We start from the raw sequence: 19460 nt of genomic DNA on the forward strand, positions 1-19460 counted from the left end.
CTCTCGTTATGACACGGTGCATTAATCAATGCACCCCGGCACACACTTTGGCTCCGTCTCTATTCATGTTTCCTCAATTCCTCAATTCTGTTTCTCAAAAAAATTACAAACAATAAAAGGCGTATGCTGCAATAAACCCCGGGACAGTAGAGGGCGATGAGCTGGTAATAGCCATCTATGGCCAAACAAGGAAGTGACAACACACCCAAGCAAGGAAGAGGCGAGCGGGAGAATAAAATAGTGTACACAGAGAGACACTTGACTGGCAAGAAAATATAATTTGTGCGAATTACCCAGGATCTACTAGACTTTATGTATCAAAACACAAATAATAGGCGAGATACGGAGACAGAGAAGATGTCCGCTACAGGTTTACACGGGTGGATGTAGGGGCATACGGTCGAGAGAGCTATGGTGGAGTGTTTCAAGAGTCTTTTGGGTCTAAACTGCAGAAGACCCTCGATTTACAACCGCCAGCTGTCTTGCCAGGTTGTAAATCGAGCCAAGTCCTCATGTTTTCCTGGGAGATGCAACTTTCCGCCTACAAGAGGACCTCATGCTCCCTTATACATACATTTATGTTGATAATTGACTGTTGGAATCAATTTCACTTATTCTGTTTCACATTTCCCTTGTTTATGTATACATGTAGGCACCTCTCTGATGAATTATGTTTTATTTATTTATATACAGTACCAGTCCAAATTTTGGACACCTAATTATAGGGTTTTATTTGTACTGTTTTCTACATTGTAGAATAGTAATGAAGACATCACAACTATGAAATAGCACATATGGAATCATAATTTTTTGTGCATTAAAATCAAATTGATGAGAAATACAGTGTAGACATTGTTAATGTTGTAAATGGCTATCGTAGCTGGAAACAGCAGATTTTTATGAAATATCTACATAGGTGTTACAGAGGCCCATTATCAGCAGCCATCACTCCTGTGTTCCAATGGCACATTCTGTTAGCTATTCCAAGTTTATCATTTTAATAGGCTAATTGACATTAGAAAACCCTTTTTCAATTATGTTAGCACTGCTGAAAGCTGCTGTTCTGTTTAAAGAAGCAATACAATTTTCCGCCTTTAGATAAGTTTATTATCTTGAGCATCATCATTTGTGGGTTTGATTACAGGCCCAAAATGGCCAGAAACAACGACATTTCTTCTGAAACGTTTCAGTCTTTTCTTGTTCTGAGAAATGAAGGCTATTCCATGCGACAAATTGCCAAGAAACTGAAGATCTCATACAAAGCTGTGTACGCCCTTCACAGAACAGTGCAAACTGACTCTAACCAGATTAGAGTCCTCAACTGGCAACTTCGTAAAATAGTACCCGCAAAACACCAGTCTCAATGTCAACAGTGAAGAGGCGACTCTGGGATGCTGGCTTTCTAGGCAGCGTGCCATTGGAACACAGGAGTGATGGTTGCTGATAATGGGCCTCTGTAACACCTATGTAGATATTTCATAAAAATCTGCTGTTTCCAGCTACGATAGTCATTTACAGCATTAACAATGTCTACACTGTATTTCTGATCAGTATGATGTTATTTTAATGGACAAAAAAAGAAATTTCTAAGTGACCCCAGACTTTTGAATGGTAGTGTGTATTTTTTGTGTGTTGGGCATCAATTATACCTTGACTATCACCATACATTCTCGCTGTCGATAATTCTAATGTTATAACTTCTAATTGTAACTGTATCCACTGGCGAATTGGGAGAGAGTGGAGTGATTGCTATCAAGAGCCAACATCTTTTTTTTGCGGCAGTGTTGTCTGCCAGCAGTAATGGTCTCTGGTTGATTGAGAGATTCAATGAGCTATCATCGTTAAGTAACATAGGCAATGCAAAGCAGTGAATATTTACATTCATGCACTTTGAAATAAATGTTGTAACTTTGTCCTAGAAGCATTTAAATGCACAGCACTCCCCACATCATATGAATGAATATGCCTACCTGATACAGGGGACACAGTGAACAGTTGGGAATTGGGGACAGTTTCATCGTAAAGTTTCCTTTAAATACAGTCTGAACAAACTTAAAATGTATAAATTCATGGTTCAGATTACGGGATGCCAAGGTCCAATTTTCCCATATTCTGTTCCAGTTAAAGGGTTTTTCAAATTCACTTAGATCTGTGAACCATATGTTTTTAATGGCTAGTTTAAAAATGTTTTTTTTTTCAAAAGTTTATATATTATAGATATCAGTCTTTTCGGGAGCCCAGATCATTTATTTATAAATCCCATCATTGGATGGTTTGGTAGTAGGGTTTCCCAAGGGATTCCTTAGGACATCATAGCTGACCTAAATTGTAAGTATAGAAAAGGAGTTGGCTGGTAATACTGTATATATGCGTCGTTCAAATCTCAGAAGGTTGTCAAACCATTACTGTCCATGATATTGGCAAGGATACGGATTACACATTTGGATCATTGGGGGGATGCAAAAGGCCGCCCTCCAGATCGCAAGGCATTATTGTGAAATATTGGAGTATAGATGGGCCATTTTGATTCACAGTTACATTGTTTTTCAATTTTGCACCAAATATACATTTTGTGAGCAAAAAAACCCACCAAAGCGTAGTTGACATTGTTTAACCTGTTGCGACAAGCAATCCCGTATCCGGGAGTGTAATTATAGCCTCAAGCTCATTACCATAACGCAACGTTAACTATTCATGAAAATCGCAAATGAAATGAAATAAATATATTGGCTCACAAGCTTAGCCTTTTGTTAACAACACTGTCATCTCAGATTTTCAAAAAATGCTTTTCAACCATAGCTACACAAGCATTTGTGTAAGAGTATTGATAGCTAGCATATCATTAAGCCTAGCATTCAGCAGGCAACATTTTCACAAAAACAAGAAAAGCATTCAAATAAAATAATTTACCTTTGAAGAACTTTGGATGGGGAGACTCTCAGTTAGATAGCAAATGTTCAGTTTTTCCAAAAATATTATTTGTGTAGGAGAAATCGTTCCGTTTTGTTCATCACGTTTGGCTAAGAAAAAACCCTGATAATTGAGTCATTACAACGCAAACTTTTTTCCAAATGAACTCCATAATATCGACAGAAACATGGCAAACGTTGTTTAGAATCAATCCTCAAGGTGTTTTTCACATATCTATTCGATGATAAATCACTCGTTGCAGTTTGGTTTCTCCTCTGTTCAAAATGGAAAAATGCACGCACCTGGAGATTACGCAATAGAGATTACGCAATAGTTTCGACGGAGGACACCAATTTTCCAATGATATGCCTACAAATACGTCACAATGCTGCAAACACCTTGGGGAAACGACAGAAAGTGTAGGCTCATTCCTTGCGCATTCACAGCCATATCAGGAGACATTGGAACACAGCGCCTCCAAAATCTGTCTCACTTCTTGTATGAAATTTCATCATGGTTTCGTCTGTAGAATTAGTTCTGTGGCACTCACAAACAATATATTTGCAGTTTTGGAAACGTCAGAGTGTTTTCTTTCCAAAGTTGTCAATTTTATGCATAGTCGAGCATCTTTTCGTGACAAAATATCTTGTTTAAAACGGGAACGTTTTTCACCCCCAGAGGTTCAAGAGGTTAAGGGATATATCAGTAAAGACCACGTCTTACAGTGCAACAGGAGACGTCATATGTCTTTCTATACTCAAATAATGAGAATGTATAATGATGACATGAGCAGTAGATTTGAGGGAAATTGCTGTTATTTACTTCGATTGACGAATTGCCTGAGCTTGGGGCCATGGATAATAAAAATGGCAAAAGAGATCACGATGTCTGCTGCATCTAGGGATTCTGAACGGAGAAGAGTAGATATCACCTGTTAGAACTATGGCTAAGGGATTGGCATAGTGGGCCTTTACACACCTTTACAAAATTGCAGATTTGGGCACTGATAAACGCCTAAATTGGAACACGGTGGCCGTACAATTAACATGATGTACATGACGTCAGAGCTCTGGCTCTGCTCTTCACAGCCCTGCATGGGTGTTGACTGACAGAAGTTATTTTCTGAACTTGAGCACCTGGGACTCTAGGTATTCTGAAAGATGAGACGTTGAGGATTATTATAAATACCGCTTTGATGTCATACAAGCAAACACCCGTGAGTTCAATTGGGCACTTCACATTTCCATATCATAAAACATTCACGATCACTATGTTTGATGTACCATTACAAGATGACATGGCGTAATACCCTTGGTTGTTCTGAACAGACCAGTTAGTTCTCTCACTCAAACCCTTGTCATTTTTTTTGTCTTGTGTTGCACCAACCCCCCCATTTTCCAGGAATATTCTCATGTTACTGAATGTATCCGTGGTATTGTCAGATTTTGTTATCAACAAATGTGGCAGAAGTACAGTAAATGTCAAATTCAAATAAAATCAACAGTGTAATGTTTGGATTCAGTCTTGTGTCCGGTGAACTGTTGTGTCCTCGTCTTTTGGTCTAGTCATTCATTCTCCCATAATCTCGAAACGGTTCCCTTTCAATTGCTGCCATGGATATGCATTTCATATTTTTTCCGCGAGAAACATTTCAATTTAGTCCTATCCATAATAGGCCAATTCCCACGAGTGTAAAGGGTTAATCATATTAATGAAATAGGAGCTAATTCCCATATGTTCCAAGACAGACCAGAGATACAGTATGACCATTCTAGTCTATCTGCAACGAGAGACAAAACCCAAGGAGCTGTTGTTTCTGATTTAAGTATTTACGATATGTAAGAGTCGACGGAGGTTATCTGAGCTTACATTTTTTTTTTTACAAACCGCTTGGTCCTGTAATTTGTTTGTTTTGGAGAGAAAGTGTTGTTGGTGAGAGATTTGGCACAGTGCAGTGACGTTGCTCAGGCTGATCATCTCGAACATACTATATAATTTATGTAGCTCTCTGCTCTGTCTGGCACCACTTGGTGATGGGTGGGTGGCAAGACATCTTCTCTCATGGAAAATAAATACATGTCTCAATTTAATTTCCTGTGTGATTAGTCATAAGAAGAGAAGAGTAGGCGACTTTAATTTCATTTTCTAAGTTTATATGTTCCGTTAGTCTGTCAGCGTCATGTAAATATAGTAACTAATTTCATTTCAGCACCACACCTCAAAGTGTGTGTTTTCACTTTTGTGTATGTTCTATTCTCTCCCTGGCATATAATTCTGGACCATGGGTAGCATGTCTTGACTGAGGGATCTGGGCCTCTTGGTCCAGTGACAGGCCTCTATGTTGGAGCACAATGATTTGTTTGATTTATTTATGGGGTTAGAAAATACTTCACATAGAGATAAAGAGAATACATTAGATCCAAGAGGATAACATAAAAGTATCATATAACAACTTACATCCAATATGGTTCTGGAAAGGAAAATAATGACCAATTGACTATACATGAAGAACACACACTAGCTTTGTTATTTTTAAACCTGCTGCAAATACTGTGAAAGTATTTGTGGGAGGGGGGGGGGGTGTTCTTTTATCCTTGTGGGGACATAAAATCCTCAAGTCCCAACAGGGACAGTAAAACAAGGAAAACTCAGCCCCGTTTCCCACATCCCCATGAGGACAAAGGTTATTTTAAACTTCAGTGTTAGGGTCACAATTAGCATTACAATTGTGGTAAGGGTTAGCGGTTAGGGCTGTTTTGTCTTTTTTTACTTCAGTTAATTTGAGAATACTTTCTTAACACTTATTTTTATTTCAACTGCATTGTTGGTTAAGGGCTTGTAAGTAAGCATTTCATCAAAATTTGATTTGATGTTAGGGGCTAGGGAAAATAGGATTTTGAATGGACATTTCTTTTAGGTCCCCACGAGGATAGAAGAACATAATGTGTGGGTGTGGGTGTGGGTGGGTGGGCGGGCGGGCTCATCTGAAGTGTCACGACACCAATTTCAGGTGTCGTCATCCAGCTGGCTTTGTTTTATCACTGATAGAGCCACCAGAGGTATTCTCCTTCACACGTGATGATGAGTGCACTGGAATCTGAGAGTTGGACACAGTTATGCCCTGTTAATCAGTGAGTTTGAGTGCCTTCACGAAAGTGTCACATCGAGTAAAGAAATGTCTGAACACATCTGAAGGCCTGTCAATCTCACTTGCTCCCAGAATAAAAGAGCAGTGATGTAAAGTAATTAAATAAAATACCCCAAAAAATGTATTAGTAGTAGTACTTTAAAGTATCTGTACTTTACTATCTGTATTTTTGGCAACTTCTACTTCACTATATTCCTAAAGAAAATAATTAACTTTTTACTCCATACATTTTCCCTGACACACAATTCACACACTTATCAAGAGAACATCCATGGTCATCCCTACTGCCTCTGATCTGTCAGATGCACTAAACACAAATGCTTCGTTTGTAAATTATGTCTACGTGTTGGATTGTGCACCTGGCTATCCGTCAATAAAAATTAAAAAACATTTGTGCTGTAAGTAAGTTGAAATTATTTCTACTTTTGATGCTTAAGTACATTTTAGCCATTCCATTTACTTTTGATACTTAAGTATATTTAAAATCAAGTACGTTTAGACTTTTACTCGAGTGGTATTTTACTGGGTGACTTTCACTTTTACTTGAGTCATTTTCTATTAAGGTATCTTTACTCTAGTATGACAATTGAGGACTTTTTCCACCACTATAAAAGAGTAACCCAGGAGTGCTTTAGAAGGTTTTGATATAATACCAAACAACAGTACCACACTCCAGTATTCCATACTCTGTATCCTTCCAACTAAACAAACACTGAGGCCATATTTACCTTTACTGTACAGTACTTCAGCCTTGTTCTCTCCTCTCACCATCTAGTCTCAGATATCCCTGACCTTGGAGCAATGTAAGCCAAAACACTTTTAAAAAATATATTGTTTACAGACAACTCTCTCAAGTTTGGGTAGGCGGGGCTTAAAATGCGTCCCAACTGATACATTGCCGGAAGCAAACCATCTGTCTAGAGACTACGCTTCACCAGGCCCTTCATTAACTCCTAACCACCCAGTAAAACAGTTCCCCTGTCTTTCAGTCCACAGTTTATGTATTAGATTCCGTACTATTAACCAAACACTGACTCCATAATATTATTTTATTACCCTGGACCTTTACAGTGCATCAGCCTTGCTTTCTGCTCTTCCCCTGCCCACCACCCCTCCAATCCATAAAACCCACAGCCAGAGCCCAGTAACACAGCCAGTGTTGTTATCCACACACACAGATGCACAATCTGCCTCTTTGTGAGGCAGGCCTTCGTCTCTAAATACTTTGCATGAGCAGTTATGAAAGACACATTATTTCCTTCCCCGGTCGGTTCATTGTCTTAGTGCAGGCAGAGGGCCGGGGGAGGCAGGCAACAGGGGAATTACAGGGAAAGGCTTGGGGGATTAGCCTAACAGCTAGTATGTGGGCTCAAATATGTGCGTTTTAAAGCGGGTTCTTATGGTAATGCTAATGGTGGGCTAGCCAAGCTGTAATCCAGACGAGGGTAAATTATTTTGACATGGACACAGTTGGGTTTGCCTGTACACTTTGCCTAAATGTACCCTTTGCCTAACACAAGCTGAAGATTTTGACTTTATCCAATCATGAGTATAACTGCAACATTTAAGTTGTAAACCATGTTTAGCTACTGTACATTTCACACATTAGAGGTGGTTTCTAGGGCTGTATTAATGGCAAATATTTGGTAGGCCTACAAATGTATTTGACTTTACTGTTTCCACTAGTGTTTACTCTGTATTTGATAGGAAATTGTGTGGTAACAATGGTTACTTCCTGGTGACTTTCAGTTTAAAAATAAACTTTTTTTTTTCAACTGTGGCTATGGCTCATGTTATTCCACCTAGACGAACTGTACCATGTACCTTGTAACTTTGTCTCTTCTGCTGCCAAACAGTATGCACGCACGCATGCACACACACATGCACGCAGAAACACATCTCTCACACACACAGATCACACAGGAAGAACAGAAATAAGCACCACCACCTGTATTATGTGTCATAATGTTCTGCTCCTTGAAGCCAATAAGGAAGTTATTAAACAAGTCTCTCTCACAGACATACACATTCTGTGTCTAAGAAGGGAAATATCCCGAGAACAAACTGATCTCTTGTCAAGCTCATAGTCTGTAGAGTTATGTTTCAAATACTGTGTGTTGGCAATTCCACGGTAACAGAATGATGCTGATAATCTGATTTTTCAGTTTAAAAGTATGCCAAATAAAAACTATTGATTTGAAAAGTTAAAAAAACTAGACTACTTTGAACAATTTCCAAAGTTTTGCAAAAACACATTTACTCACACAAGTGCAGATGTAAAGTTTGGTAATAGAATGACTGTAAAATCTCCCTCCAATTTATGTGACCACGTTTTCCAATAGCTCTGTTAAATACCTACTCTGAATTAAGATTCAAAGATGCCTGAATAATGTGGTGTCAGCTATGAAATTATATCTATTTTGGTTACTGACCTACAGTAAGTGAAGTGGGTGAACACCCAGTAACAGCATGATGGTAACAGAATGACATGGTTCCCTGACCTGTACTATTGACCCTTTCAAACGGCTTTTTGAGGAGAAGTGGAAGTGAACCCTGGAACCCCAAAGAACTTTCGTTGTGTTTGTAAACAACAACCGTTAAATCACGGCTGTAAACAGCTAGCTGGCTAAGCTAGCTAATCTAGTTTAGTTGTTTTTTCAAGGTAAGAATTGGCAGTTTGACAGAATGTATTCCCAGGTGGGATGGTCCTTACGTCCCGAGACACATCTATTTTTCTAAATTAAAGTTTATAGATTTCCCAAAGAAGCATCGTAGTGGGCTGCATTGCCTGCATGTATGGCTAGTAATGTTAGCACAGCAGGAGGTGGTGGATGATGTGTAGCACATGGGTAAGTTGTTTATTAAGTTAACCATCTATTCTAGGTAACGTCAGGTATCTAGCTAGCTACCTACGTGTAAATATGATAGAATGCCATCCATTAGTTGTTTTTTATGACACAAACATAAGTTTAATCTGCTAACAACAATGTTAGCTACCAAGCTAGTAGCTAAGCTAGCTAGCTAAAGAACAGATGTCCAGTCCCAAAGAGAGAACTATGACAATAAAAAAGCACAATCGCAACGAAATATCAAATGTTACATCATTTGAGAATAATTAAACTGGTCTAATTTCTGTTTCCTAACCTCAGATACAGAGACCTGTGAAAGCTGCTATTCCCTGTCTGTGGATGAAGTTCACAAAGAAACTCCATCCAAGATCTAGCTACTGGATGTGCAGGTTTCTGTTACAGCCCTGACATTCTGATTCTGATTATTTTAAACCCCCTATTCATTTAACTATTCAATCTCCAGTGGTGTAAGGTACTTAAGTAAAAATACTTGAAAGTACTAATTAAGTAGTTGTTTTAGTATCTGTACTCAACTATATTTTTGACTACTTTTACCTCACTACATTCCTTAAAAAATTATGTACTTTTTATTCCATACATTTTCCCTGCCACCCAAAACTACTCGTTACATTTTAAAAGCTTAGCAGGACAGGACAATAGTCTAATTCACACACTTATAAAGAGAACATCCCTGGTAATCCCTTCTGCCTCTTATCTGGTGGACTCACTAAACACATGCTTTGTTTGAAAATGATGTCCGAGTGTTGTAGCGAGCCCATGGCTATCCGTTAATACATAAAAAATGGATAATGGTGCCATCTGGTTTGCTTAATATAAGGAATTTGAAATAATTTATACTTTTCCTTTTGATACTTGCGTCTATTTTAGCAATTACAGTCGTGACCAAAAGTTTTGAGAATGACACAAATATTAATTTTCACATTCTGCTGCCTCACTTTGTATGATGGCAATTTGCATATACTCCAGAATGTTATGTGGAGTGGTCAGATTAATTGCAGTTAATTGCAAAGTCCCTCTTTGCCATGCAAATGAACTGAATCCCCCCAAAACATTTCCACTGCATTTCAGCACTGCCACAAAAGGACCAGCAGACATCATGTCAAGGCTGGAGATCACTCTGTCATGCTGATTGAGTTCAAATAACAGACTGGAAGCTTCAAAAAGGAGGCTGGTGCTTGGAATCATTGTTCGTCCTCTGTCAACCATGGTTACCTGCAAGGAAACATGTGCTGTCATCATTGCTTTGCACAAAAAAAGGCTACACAGGCAATGATATTGCTGCCAGTAAGATTGCACCTAAATCAACCATTTATCGGATCATCAAGAACTTCAAGGAGAGTGGTTCAATTGTTGTGAAGAAGGCTTCAGGGTGCCCAAGAAAGTCCAGTAAGCGCCAGGACCGTCTCCTACAGTTGATTCAGCTGTGGGATCGGGGCACCACCAGTACAGAGCTTGCTCAGGAATGGCAGCAGGCAGTTGAGTGCATCTGCATGCACAGTGAGGCGAAGACTTTTGGAGGATGGCCTGGTGTCAAAAAGTGCAGCAAAGAAGCCACTTCTCTCCAGGAAAAACATCAGGGACAGACTGATATTCTGCAAAAGGTACAGGGATTGGACTGCTGAGGACTGGGATAAAGTCATTTTCTCTGAATCCCCTTTCCGATTGATTGAGGCACCCGGATAAAAGCTTGTCCGGAGAAGACGTGTGTCATGCCAACAGTAAAGCATCCTGAGACCATTCATGTGTGGTGTTGCTTCTCAGCCAAGGGAGTGGGCTCACTCACAATTTTGCCTAAGAACACAGCCATGAATAAAGAATGGTACAAACACATCCTCCGAGAGCAACTTCTCCCAACCATCCAGGAACAGTTTTGTGACGAACAATGCCTTTTCCAGCAAGATGGAGCACCTTTCCATAAGGCAAAAGTGATAATTAAGTGGCTCTGGGAACAAAACATTGATATTTTGGGTCCATGGCCAGGACACTCCCCAGACCTTAATCCCGTTGAGAACTTGTGGTCAATCCTCAAGAGGCGGGAGGACAAACGGAAACCCACAAATTCTGACAAACTCCAAGCATTGATTATGCAAGAATAGGCAGCCATCAGTCAGGATGTGGCCCATAAGTTAATTGACAGCATGCCAGGGCAGATTGCAGAGGTCTTGAAGAAGAAGGGTCAACACTGCAAATTATGACTCTTTGCATCAACTTCATGTAATTGTCAATAAAAGCCTTTGACACTTACGAATGGCTTGTGTTCCATAGTAACATCTGACAAAAATATCCAGACACTGAAGCAGCAAAATGTGTGGGATTAATATTTGTGTCATTCTCAACTTTGGGCCACGACTGTACATTTGCTTTTGATATGTATGCATATTTAAAACCCAATTAATTTAGACTTTTACTCGTGTAATATTTTACTGAGTGACTCACTTTCTTTGTTAAGGTATCTTTACTTTTACTCAAGTATGACAATTTGGTTACTTTTAACACCACTGATCATCTCTTGTTTTGGAGTAAGATGAATGTCTAAACCCACTAACCATGTACATAGGAATCCTTTGTATGATATTACATAGTGTTGACTCTTTGATTTAAGTATAGTGTATTTTCTGGTCATTGAACTTTTCTTTTTTTGTCTTGTTTTATTTGAATGTCACTCATTTTGATTGATGATATTGCAGTCCTTGATCATTGCGGTGTAACGATCTCTGTACGGCTGACCTAGGATGCAACCCCTGTCCACAACAGCACTTCATACCCACAAAGCAGTGTCCATTATCCATTATCCTACCAAAACCATGGTCTTTAGGTCTCAGGGTGGTCTACATCACCACACGATGGCTACGGGTGCTTTGTCTCTTCTTGATTACTTGCATCCTATCTCCTCACCTGTATTGGATAAGGTACAAGGTCCTTCGTCAATGGGTTTCTAGAAGGAGGAATCGAGGAAGGTTGAATTGAGAGCCTAGCACTCACCTGTCAACTAGCTCACATGTGCTGCACACTCACCCCTCTGCTACACTCACTGACGACCTCCGCATCAACATCAGCAGCCAGCAGAGCAGACTTTGAACTGAGTCAATCTAGCACCCAAATAAAACATTTTGTGGGTATTTATTTCTGCTACATACTCAGATCACACAGTCGGGGGATGAATGAGCCAGTTGTAAGCTGGGGATGATTAGGTGACAATGATGGTATGAGGGACAGCTTTGAAATTTAGCCAGGACACTGGGGTTAACATCCTTACTCTTACGATATGTGCCATGGGATCTTTAATGACCTCAGAGTCAGGACACCCGTTTAACGTCCCATCCAAAAGACGGCATACTACACAGAGCAGTGTCCCCAATCACTGCCCTGGGGCATTGGGATATTTTTTAGACGAGAGTGCCTCCTACTGGCCCTCCAACACCATTTCCAGCATCATCTGGTCTCCCATCCAGGAACCAACCAGGACCAACCCTGCTTAGCTTCAGAAGCAAGCCAGCAGTGGGATGCAGGGAGGCTAACCATGTTGAAGGATACCAGATTTGACTCATAATGAGGTTAACCATGTGGAAGGATACCAGATTTGACTCATAATGAGGCTAACCATGTTAAAGGATACCAGATTTGACTCATAATGAGGTTAACCATGTTAAAGGATACCAGATTTGACTCATAATGAGGTTAACCATGTGGAAGGATACCAGATTTGACTCATAATGAGGCTAACCATGTGGAAGGATACCAGATTTGACTCATACTGAGGTTAACCATGTGGAAGGATACCAGATTTGACTCATAATGAGGCTAACCATGTGGAAGGATACCAGATTTGACAACTACAGCTACTGTACATGCCATCATGAAATGGATTAGTGCAAGCCCTGCACTTGTAATGAAGGTAGCCTTAAAGATGACATGCAGAGTTGAGACATTATTGGTAAATATCACTGTCATCAGGGTGTGCAGAAAGGAATATTTGATTACATTTCTAAATACATGTTGCTTAAAATAAATAATAATAATAATCAATAATTTTGTGTCTTTATTTAGCTGCCTTACATAAACCATATTTGTTCATCAAAAATTGTGAATAACTCACCACAGGTTAATGAGAAGGGTGTGCTTGAAAGGATGCACATAACTCTGCAATGTTGGGTTGTATTGGAGAGTCTGTCTTAAGTTATTTTCCACACACAGTTTGTATTTAGTTTTCATGCTAGTGATGGCCAAGAATCCACTCTTGCATAGGTATGTGGTAGCAAAGGGCATCAGCTTACAGCAGGACACTGAGCGCCACCGTATCCAAAATTCTGGCAATGGCTTCTAATTTAAATTACATTTTCACAACCGCTTGTTGCAATTTCAATGAGGTTATCTTGTTCAGATATCGGTAAGTGGGCTGGAGGTAGGGCATGAAAGTGATAACGAATCCAGTTATTTTTGTTGTCCGTTTCGCGAAAGCACCTGCATAATTGCACACCCAGCTAACTCAAGTACTTCGCTGTATCACATTTGACAATTACGGAAAGACCTGTGTGTTGTTCTTAATGCAGACAGAGAAGAGCTCCAGCTTCTTAATCATAGCCTCAATTTTGTATCGCACATTTAATATAGTTGCGGAGAGTCCCCGTAATCCTAGATTCAGATCATTCAGGTGTTAAAAAACATCACCCAGATAGGCCAGTCGTGTGAGAAAGAAGAAGAAAACTAAGCTCGTCTCATTTTTTTTTTTAAACGTGTCAATACTTTCCCCCTTGATAACAAGCACACTTCTGTATGTTGTAAAAGCATTACATGGCCGCTGCCCATATCAATTGCATAATGCAGAAAATACCCAAGAGTTCAGGTGCCTTACTTTTTACAGGAACGCCCCCCCCCCCCTTCTAGCCCCTTATTAATGGTATTGGTTGCTTTTATACATGTCTTACTACTCGAAAGTCATCTTAATTGTCACTCAAAAAACTCCTGTGGCTTTTCTTTTCAAATTGGCATGTTTCGTTTCTAAATGTCTGCGCAAGAGTGAAGGCTTTCCGCGAGAGAGTAACGGTTAATGTGATTGGATGTTAATTATTTGACTAGGCTACCTGCATTTGACAATGTGTTGTTATTTCGCTGAATACTGGATAGTTTCTTAATACAAATACAAATTCACCATTATGGTTTAGATTCAGAATGAGGAAGGAGCAACTCCCTATCAGAAAGGACCAATCAAGATATTAATTGGCCACAGCTGAAGTTGGGTACTACCCTGGGCCCGGTTTCCCGATAGCGATGGAATGAGTGTTTTAACAATCCATCTTTACTGCAACGGCTGAAGATGTAACATGTGTTTCACAAAACATGTTCACTAAGTGTGTCTTTGAGGCATGTGTCGATACTGATAGGATCTAAATGAAGGCAGCGCTTGCCCTTGGATTAGCCTTTCTCCATTCAAATTTGACCTTCATTTAGAGTAATTCCAAATTACTGACGACAGATCAGCTTCTAGAAAGATACTGTCACCTATGGCCTCAAATATTGAGGTGGCTTATTCTAATGATTGCTTACTCCTATAATTATGCACTAAATCAAGATTTTGCACGTCATTGCGCACATGTTGTTAGCTGACTCATCGTGAACTATATTGTGGCAAAAATGAGACGGCCTACAATTAGCAAATTAATAATGAATGAACAATTGATTTCAATAGGCCTATGTAGCCTAATACTGTAGGCTACCGGTAATTAGCGTTTAATGCTGTCATCTCGGTTTTCATTTGAAGCATCTTTTTATCTATCACTTGTTTGTAACATCTGCAAAGACATTGGCAACTTTGTATTCATAGTCAGCTTCGTCGTGAAGTTATCGGCGGTCACAGAGAGATAGAATCAAAATGTTTATCTATGTTTAAAGGAGATCTTCTGTGTATAAAGTGATGTGGTAGGGAGGAAACGCATCTAATGATGGATTTCGGTGTTCTATGAGTGTCTTCAAGTGCATCTTTAGTAACAGTGGTTTGGGGAGATAGCTCGGAGATTCAACAATGCTCCTACGAGGCTTGAATTTAGCCTCAACATGCTTTTGGGAAAGCTGGCCCAGATTATGCTTTTAAGTTTGACTTGGTCCTTGGGAAACCCATAGATGAGCATACAATGGTGAATGTGCGAGACTCTGATTTTCTAGTTTTCTGCTATGATGAATATTGGATTGGAATTGCAGATGATGTGGATGATTAAAACTTGGCCGTGAAGGTGAAATTCAAACATTCAAGTTTCCAGCAAGGTAATTTTCTTGGCCAAACAGAGAGGATATGTCATGTACCAAAAACAAGCACAATCTCCCCCCCCCTAAGGCACCAACCACTGCAACTGGTCGCCAATATCATTTGGGATGTAGCGACATCACTCCAATAGAAGATGCACTGAAGCAAGAAAATAAAGTGAAAGACTAAATGAAGAATTAGTAGTCCTCTTGGCAGTTTTTTAAAATTTCATATATGAATATATCTGGACAAACCCATTGTTCTACCTTTAACTCTTCCCTCTACATTTTATAAATCATTATCATTTGAAGGTTAAGTTTTGAATTAACATTGAGGGAACACCATCTAGTGGTTAGAACCTGGTAAGGTAACACTTTATTTGGATTGTCCATCTGTAGATGCTCTATAGCAGGTATTCCCAAATTGGGGTACGTGCAATGCCGCTGGGGGTACGGAAAATAAAAATGTGATTCAAATACAAAAATATATAATAATAATAACGTGTGTGTGTGTGTGTGTGTGTGTGTGTGTGTGTGTGTGTGTGTGTGTGTGTGTGTGTGTGTGTGTGTGTGTGTGTGTGTGTACACATCATTTTTTTTTGGCAGTGAAACGAGGCCACTCAGGTAAGAGAAAAAATATATATATTTTTTCCTTAACTGAGTAGCCTTGTTTCACTGCCAAAATAAAATAAAACCATCTACTGTTAAGCCAAATAATAACACAATGTCAAATACAGGTAGCATAGTCAAATAATTATCAAATCACATTAACCGTTACTCTCTCGCGGGAATTCCACTAACGGTCCATATGTAGCCAAACGTAGATGCTGCTCATTCTGTTTGCTCAAAAATTGATAAATGGTGAAAAAAAAGTAAGGCCTGCGTCCATAGAGACACGTACCAGCTCTACTGGTAGTACTGCTACTACCAGCAGTACTACATCTGCACCTGTCGACGACACAAGTTGTTCTGCTTCCACGAGCACATCCAGTGCTAGCATCAGTAATTCTACATTTGCCCAGCGAGCATGGACACTGACAGTTGTGAATCTGATGCAGCCGAAGATCACCTGCCCCCTTACCCGGGAATCACCAAACAGACTGGGACGTTGGACTATTGAAGAGGCGCAAATATGATGAGAAATACATTGATTTTGGGGTTCATTTATAATGGGAATGGTGCCTGTCCTCAGCCACAGTGTGTTATATGTGCAAAAGTACTATCTCACAACTCAATGAAACCTTCACTCTTGCACAGACATTTCGAATCAATACATACCCACTTGAGAAATAAGCCACAGGAGTTTTTTGAGTGACAATTAATGACTTTTGAATAGTAATATATGTACAAAAGCAACAGATACCATTAATAAGAAGGGGCTAGAAGCGTCATATGGTGAGTTACCGAGTGGCTAGGACAGGCAAGCCCCATACTATTGTGGAGGACTTCATTCTTCCTGTTGCCATGGATATGGCTGGGACAATGCTGTGGGAAAAGACCCAAAAAACGATTCATCAAACAACACTTTCACGGTGCATCAGTGACATGGCAGGAGATGTTTTGAAACTATTACTGTTTCGCATACAAGCCAGTGAATTCTATGCATTACAGCTGGATGAATCAACAGACGTGGCGGGCCTGGCACAGCTCCTGGTATGTGTCCATTATGTTAATGGAGGTCAATTAAGGAAGACATCCTCTTCAGCAAACCACTGGAAACCAGGACAATATTTTTAAAATACTGGACAGCTTTGTGACATCAAATGGACATTGGTGGTCAAGATGTGTTGGTGTCTGTACTGATGGCGCAAAAGCCACGATAGGGAGACATAGCGGAGTGGTAACGCGCATGCAAGCAGTTGCTCCTGATGCCACTTGGGTACACTGCAGCATTCACCGAGAGGCTCTTGCTGCCAAGGGAATGCCTGACAGCTTGAAAGACATTTTGGACACTACAGAGAAAATGGTTAACTCCGTTAAAGCAAGGACCCTGAACTCTCGTATCTTCTGCACTATACAATGATATGGACAGCGACCATGTAACGCTGGTTATGAAGAGGCAAGGTATTGACACGTTTTTTAAAATTGAGAGACAAGCTTAAAGTTTTCTTTTAATGACCATTTTCACTTGTCTGACTGCTTGCATGATGACAAGTTTTTCACACGACTGGCCAATATAGGTGATGTTTTTTCTCATCTGAATGATCTGAGTCTAGGATTACAGGGACTCACCGCACCTATATTCAATGTGCTGGAAAAAATTGAGGCTATGATTTAAGAAGTTGGAGCTCTTCTCTGTCTGCATTAAGAACAACACACAGGTCTTTACATAATTGTCAAATGTGATATAGCGAAGCACCCGAGTGAGTTGGGTGCGCAATTACGCAGGTACTTTCCCAAAACAGATGACACAAACAACTGGATTCATTATCCCTTTCATGCCCTTCCTCCAGTCCACTTACCAATAACAAGAGAGCCTCATCGTAACTGCAACAAGCGATTCTGTGAAAATTGAATTTAAACAGAAGCCACTGCCAGATTACTGGATTGGGTTGCGCTCAGAGTGTCCTGCCTTGGTAAATCGGGCTGTTATTAAGGCACTGATACCCTTTGCAACCGCGTACCTATGTGAGCGTGGATTCTCTGCCCTCACTAGCATGAGAACTAAATCGAGGCACAGACTGCGTGTGGAAAATTATTTAAGACTAAGACTCTCTCCAATACAACCTACATTGCAGAGTTCCGTGCATCCTTTCAAGCACACCCTTCTCATTAACCTGTGGTGAGTTATTTACAATTTTCGATGAGCAAATAGCTTTATATGTAAGATGGTTAAATAAAGAGCAATTATTGATGATGATTATTATTATTATTATTATTATTTGTGCCCTGGTCCTATATGAACTCTGTCATTTCCCACAAGCCGGGTTGTGACAAACTCCCACTCATTCTTATGTTAAATGTATCGTATAATGTGTGTGGCAGGCTTATAATGATGGCCAAAATCAACATTGACAATAATATAATGATGGCCAAAAACAACATTCACGATAACATTGTGAAGAACAAGGCTTGCTAGGGGGACAAAGCAATGCTTGTTGTAAGGACAACATGTAGACAGCATAGGTAACTAGTTAGAAGCGTGGAGGCTGGTGGCTAGCAAATCATATCTCATGTAAACAGCGCAATAAGCTAGCTAGCTAGCTAGTTAGAATGCTTGTGGCTAATAGCTAGCAATACTGAGCACAGTAGAACGCTATAGCCACGAAGCTAGTGCGGCATTAGCTAGCTAGCAGCTACCTCGTCGTCAAGGTACCGTGGCTAGCTCAGTGCTGCCTGAAGAAAACTGTATGGGGGCAGAGTTAGTCTTCAGATAGTGTGCTCCTGCGACCGAATGACCCACGAGGCTGAGACCGTCGCTCTGGTTAACACAAACGGGAGAACTTAGGTTAAATTACGCGAGAGAAGGGAGCTAACAATGCTAATGTGTTGCAGGTAGGGTATGCTAGTGAGGTTAGCGTGCCTCTCAGCGAGCTTACCAAGTTAGTCTAAGCTTTGCAGCGTGGGATAATCGAGTTGCAATAGCTGGCCATGAAGCAAGCTACCAATGGAGACTGAGAAGTAAAAAGGAATTTTTACACAAAACAAAAAACTTTCGGTCAGTACTCAACTTCTCGACAGGGTCCGAAGACCTACGCTTGGCGGCGATGTCCTTTAAGGTTCACTTGTGAGCAGTTAAGTAGGAAAACAGGGATCCAGTCGATCTGAGGAGAGCTAGAGAATGGTTCCCTTTGTGAGGAAGAGCAGTGAGAATAACCAGAGGTCTGGAGAGTACCTCATTTTAAAGAGGTGATGGGCTCACATCATTTGCCACTCTACCTGTCTGTCTCCAATAGATTATTTTGATTGGTTATTCCAAGAGTAGGTGATCTTAGCGAATCCCCGTTGTGAGATATCAAAACAAATCCTTGTAAAGAGAACTTTGTTTTGTCTTTCAAGGTTTGCCATACAGTATCTCTGATCTCTATGTTCCTTTTCATTTGTCTCTGTCATTCTCTGTACAGCCTCTGTACAGCCTATCACAGTGACACACCTCCATAGCATTAGCAGTGGTATAAAGTATCTAGGTAAAAATACTTTGAAGTACTTAAGTTGTTTTTGGGGATATCTGTCTTGCTTTACTATTTATATTTTTGGCAACTTCTACTTTTACACTACATTTCTAAGGAAAATATGTACTTTTTTACTCCCATACATTTTCCCTGACACCCAGAAGTACTTGTTACATATTTGAA

General features: G+C 40.0%; 1 protein-coding gene across 2 annotated transcripts in view; it reads left to right on the forward strand.

Moving 5' to 3' along the window:
* Positions 1–19460, forward strand: part of LOC124031640 (protein phosphatase 1 regulatory inhibitor subunit 16B-like) — a 130542-nt gene that overhangs the window by 86024 nt on the left and 25058 nt on the right. The gene's annotated exons all lie outside the window — the stretch shown is intronic.

Source organism: Oncorhynchus gorbuscha, linkage group LG03 (genome assembly GCF_021184085.1).
Source record: "Oncorhynchus gorbuscha isolate QuinsamMale2020 ecotype Even-year linkage group LG03, OgorEven_v1.0, whole genome shotgun sequence".
Taxonomy (NCBI): Eukaryota; Metazoa; Chordata; class Actinopteri; order Salmoniformes; family Salmonidae; genus Oncorhynchus; species Oncorhynchus gorbuscha.